Below are 6,000 nucleotides of genomic sequence, written 5' to 3'. Positions count from 1 at the left end.
CCCCATGGCAGCAGAGCTGGACTTCACTGACCGTCTCTGATACACAACCTACACATGTACACGTCGTCATGAAATAAAGACGGGAAAGTGACCTCAAACACACTCCACCACACACCCCAGTCCTCAGCACCGACACAGCTGATAAACCTAAAGGAAATATTTCTTACCTTCACTCTTGGTGTCTAAAACAGTCCCAGCAGCAGCAGCCATCCAGCTGCAACAGGTTATAATCCACCATGCTGCTCTGTTTACATCTCGTTACCGGTCAGCGTGCTTCATCCATTTGCATTGTGTGAAAAAAATAAATAAAGTTTTTAGCTAACGGTAGCTTAGCTTTAGCTTAGCTTTAGCTTCAAGTGTCCTGACAGTAGAAGCAGTAGCAGAGACAGTGAATTATCTCTGGACCTGGTACCGAGTCCAGACCCGGTCCAGACCGTGACACCGCGTCCGAGCTGAGCAGCAGCCGTGTCCCGGTGGGAGGAGACCGGGGGAAACAACACAGTGGAGCCGGGAGGCTACGGATGCTACCGCGGCTAAAAACTTTTTTTTCTCTTTCACACAATGCAAACGGAGGAAACGGGCAGACCGCGAGTAACGATCGAAACGGGAATAATATCGATCGGTGGATTATTAACGTGGTGCTGGATGACTGATGCTGCTGCCTGTTTTAGACACCAGAGTGAAGGTAAGAAATGGGTTGATCAGCTGTGTGTCCGTTCGGACGTGTGGTGGACTGAGACCACGGCAGAGTTTGTTTTTTTGTTATTTTTACGGTATTCAACAACCTCCGTTAATTTCAGGCCGTTTGATAAAAAAAGAAAAAAAAAAAGAAAATTATGAAGGAAAGAATTATGGTTTGGGGTCAAAATGAGCCCAGGACAACATGAGGGCGAATGACAGACACTGAGTCCACATCAGTCCTGTAGTGTAACTCTAATGACAGACACTGAGTCCACATCAGTCCTGTAGTGTAACTCTAATGACAGACACTGAGTCCACATCAGTCCTGTAGTGTAACTCTAATGACAGACCACTCTTAGCCTGATGCATCAGCCGCTTATTTCATTACATTTCAAAAAGCGTCTGAACCTGAGCCATAGGGATTCGTTTGCTTCCGGGAGGCGGTTGCTTACATTTGCTTCAACTAATCGCTGCTGCTTGGTGGTCACGTGTGCTATACACCGGTTAAGCTCATAGGTTAATCTTGAGCGCTTGAGTTCAACGTCATCGCCTTCACTTACCCGTCTGTTCGCTGATTGGTCCGTCCGCTCTGGCGGACGGAGCAAACCGAAACGCATTGCTAGTGTCCTGACTACATTGTTGAGGCAAATGAAATTTGCCGGAACCAGTAGGCGGCGCTAGCCTGGCTAGACCACTCTACTCACCACAGACGAAGTCCCAGCTGTTCTCCAGCGGCTGTCTGGACGAGCTCAGGCCGCGTTTAGTGGCTCAGACAGCGGGAGAGCAGCGGCTCCTCTCCGCCTCCTCCACAGGCTGATTCAGGCGGTAAAGCTGCCTCCAGTCATCAGGAAGTGGAGCTGCACACAAAGAACCACTCTGTGTTCAACTACTGACCATCCACTAACTCTGCTTCTGCTCTTATTCCAGCGCTTCTACCCACAACATCCACACAACATGGAGGACACGGTTCTGTCGGTCCAGACTTTACAGTTACAGCTACAGTAACATTATAATAACACAACAACAACACAGCGACAAGTTGAAGGGCAGAGAACTCAGGTAACAACAGGTGTTAACGAGGAAAACATTCAGACTGTTCACCTTACCTTCACACGGGGAAATAAACTGCCACACAACCGCTGGGACAAAGGTCAACTTTAACACTTTGAACTGTGACTCACCTGTTTGTCATGATGTTATCTTATCTGGATTAATTACTCTGCTTCTTTGCACTTTGCTCCAAGAAATAAAATCCAAAGTGAACAAAGAACATTTATCACACACACAACATTAACATGAAGGTGAACTGAATCATACACTATGACAATTATCTGTCACTGACATGAAACACTCAGTGGAGAACTTTGAATGAATCAGGTGATAATGTTACCGGCGCCAGAGCTAGGGGTCTCTGGTCCGGCAGCATGAGCCACTCAGGCGGCGGGCACTGAGCGGCTGAGCTACAGTGTAGCTAACTGTGTATCTGTGGATCCAAACACACAACACGAGAGCTGTTAGCTCATGCTACTGCTGCTCAGCAGGTTTATGCGCTTAATGTTCACATTTAATAATACAAAACATTGTAAATACCGTACCAGTTACTTTCAGAATAATATTAACAACCAACAACTCCTATCCAGCAACGTTTATGGTCGGAACTGCTCACACATACACATACACTCATTCCTGTTTACCTTTTGCGGACGGGAACGCCCGATAATAAACTTCGACGATAAAGTACATATTTCAACATTCTACCATGCTTAGCTTCACTTCATGGCTTCACTGTATGTTGTTACATAGTTTAACCGAACAAAACTGTACAATTAATACATTTTACATACCTGTGGATCCAAACACACAACACCAGAGCTGTTAGCTCATGCTACTGCTGCTCACCAGGTTTATTCTCTGCACATGCGCAGAGCAAAGCAGAGCAGAAACTATTTGCTTGGACCCACTGCTGTTAGAGCACCATCTACTGGCGCAAAGTGGTAATGCTTTCTACAAAACTGTTCATAAAGATTCAAATAAAGGTTCAGATATTAAAATGAAAAAGAGGGGGTGTCTGTTAACATAATAAACTATATGTGGCTATTCCAGACCCACTACAATAATTATTATTATAAACAGTTTTTGGTAGTCTAACAGCTATAATAGTGCTGTGATGTCACTTATTGTCCAGCAGGGGGTTTAATACAATTAGATACATCAGGAGGAAACCACTGAAGTGAAATAGAGAGCCTCAGTGGAAGCAGGAAGTAACGTTGCCATGGGACCCCAATTCGGAAAAGGTCTCCATGTAAGTGACTGTCATGAGAAAAAAATATGACCTTAACCTACTTAAAACATCACGTTTCATGCTGAGAAATCAGCAGTTTGTTGTAAAACTATTGTAAAATAAAACTCCTTAGAATCCGTAACCAGAAAGACTCCAGGTGGCGTAGTGACGTCACCATGGCGACCACATGGCGTCCTTCCTTTCCCGTGTCAGTTGGTGACGTATTTTTTGTGGGACACCAGATCTGTAGTCCTAGAGCGTCTTCACACTAAATACATTCTTCTGTTGCCGTTTACGACAAACTGCTGATTTTTTGGCATGAAACGTGATGTTTTAAGTAGGTTAAGGTCATATATTTTTCTCATGACACAATCATGAAATAAAATTTTGACTCCTGTTCACCTACATGGAGATTTTTTCCGAATTGAGGTCCCATGGCGAGCTTCACATCCGCTTCCACTTAGGCTGTCTATAACCAAGTCTGACTGATCTCCAAGGTTTCAGAGAGATGGAGAATGTGTGAGCGATGGAAACTCCACATACACACAGCAAGAGATGAAGTAAAGACATAAAGCACAGAGTCAGATCTGAGCTCTCATAGAAGAACCTCAGAGAGGTAAAGAAGAATTAACCCACCTTTATTTTGAAAGGTGAAACTTCCTCCAGATGGAGTCCACGGCGTTGAAGAGGCACGTATAATAGCAGACTGTTTAGACGGGGAGAGGAGGCGAGACTTAATACTGGACCCGGTGAGGTGGTTGGGTGTCCGGTAAGCTAGCTGGTTGTCAGCTGTCAGGGATTTCCCCACGCTGTCAGACCCAGTTGGATCAAAGTGTGGGACAAAGTGCAGCTTAAAAACAGGATTCAGTGACTAGAAATCCTATGAGCGGTTAAAAACAACTAGAGTAGGTAAGCAACTATAAAACAGAGTAAAAAAGCGTTTGCATTTTGTTTGTTTTTCAAGTCGCAGGGGGAGAGCTCAGTTGTCAGCGTAGGCAGTCACTGCAAAAACTCAAAATCTTTCTATTTCTTGTCAAAATGTCTAATTTTTAGCCAAAACTAATCTCTTTCCAGTTAAAATAAGACTCATCATCTAAAAAATTAACTTGTTTTTAGATCATTTTCATTTGTTTCAAACAATTTGTCACTTGAAATAAGTAGAAAAATCTGCCAGTGAAAGAAAGTTTTTTGTGACACTTTCAGATTTTTCTACTTATTTCAAGTGAAAATATGCTTGAAAGAAGTAAAAAGTGTCTAAAAACAAGCTACTTCTTAATATGATGATTATTTTAAGTATGATGAGATTAGTTTTGACTAGAAACAAGACACATAGGATTCTTGGTGAGATGTTGAGTTTTTGCAGTGAGTCATTGACGCCAAATCAGATTAAGTTTATTTGTCCCCCATGGGGAAATTTGTTTTCACAGACTGCACAATGAAGGACATACGTCACAAGACAGATAATGGCGTACACAACAACATGCACAGCACCAGTGACAACATACAGTACATGACAACACAGTGAAACAGCAGACAGACAGATCAATGTTAGACAGACAGATCAGCGGGGCCTGCTGTTCAGGGCCGCTATAGCTGCAGGGATCAGGCTTTTTCCCAGGCGAGCCCTCCTGAACTTGAGGGTTCTGTACCTGTGCCCTGAGGGTAGTGGGGTGATGTATTGGTGCAGTGGGTGAGTGGTGTCTTGGACTATGGAGTTTGCTAGGCGGTTGATGGATTTTTCATTTAGTTCTGTGAGGTTGGGTGTGGGGAGACCGATGATTTTAGCAGCTGTGTTTGTGATGCGTGTGAGTTTGACCCGGTTGGTGACAGAAAGTATGGTGAAGAAGCATGTGGAACAATGGATGGGTTGAATAATGCTTTGATAGAGTGATAACAGGAGGTGAGGTACAACGTATAGTCCTTTGAGGTTGCGGATGGCTGACAGTCTTTGTTGGCTTCTTTTTTGGATGTCCGTGGTGTGCTGATCAAAGGTGAGTTTGTTGTCCAGAGTTATTCCCAAGTATTTGAAAGTGTCCACTGTTTCGACTGTTTGGGTGTTTATGGTGGTGGGGTGCTGGGGTGAGGGGGGGCTCATTGGGGGCTATTGCTACCTGTCTGTCATACTTCCATCACTATGTTCTCGTTTTCTACCGTTTAAAATCCAGTAAACCCAGTAGAGCTCTGAGATCTACTGACTCAGGTCAGATAGTGGAGCACAGAGTTCAGACCAGACATGGTGAAGCAGCATTTAGCTGTGATGTTGCTCACAACTGGAACAAACGGGAGCGTGCCTATGTTCCCACAGCCCTATGTTCCCTCTGGACTCTCTCTACCTATCTGGACTCTATCTATCTGGCCTGTCTAGCCTCTACCGGGTCTTTTTACTAAACTTAACCAACTCTTTTCTTCATTGCCTAAACCCAACGGTGGGACCAAAGGGCTGTGGGAACATAGGGCCTAATTTTCAATGACAACAAAAGTTAGAAATGTGGGAACATAGGGCTGAGGGAACATAGGAATGACCCCGAACAAACTACCAGCAGAACAGAGATCAGCCCCAACTGTAAACACTTTTAAATCCAGGTTAAAAACATTTCTCTTTTCATGTGCTTATAGCTGAGCTCTTTTAAGAACTTAAAACTTTATCTATTTTCTTTTATTTTACATTTTTACTCTTGCTTTTAACTCTGTTTTTAGTGTTTGTTTTTATTCTGTTTTTATGCTTATCTGTTTTTTTCTAAATGTTTTGTCTTTATGTAAAGCACATTGAGTTGCCTTGGTATGAAATGCGCTATATAAATAAAGATGCCTTGCCTTGCCTTGCTCCTATTTTAATGACGCTAACACTCACTATGAATGACCAGGTGAGGTCACAGGTGAGTGAGAAGGTGTTGCTGACCTCACCTGAAGTATCTGACAAACACACACACAGTGGTTGAATATAATCTCAATGTGACACTCATGTGTTTGTGTGTGTCTGTTTGTTGTGTAACTGTGATAATCAACAGTTCACAGTGACAAACAGCTGGCGGCCATTT

This window comes from Trachurus japonicus, chromosome 21 (genome assembly GCF_045865225.1).
Source record: "Trachurus japonicus isolate A0001 chromosome 21, Traja_1.0".
Taxonomy (NCBI): Eukaryota; Metazoa; Chordata; class Actinopteri; order Carangiformes; family Carangidae; genus Trachurus; species Trachurus japonicus.
This window is presented reverse-complemented; position numbering follows the sequence as displayed.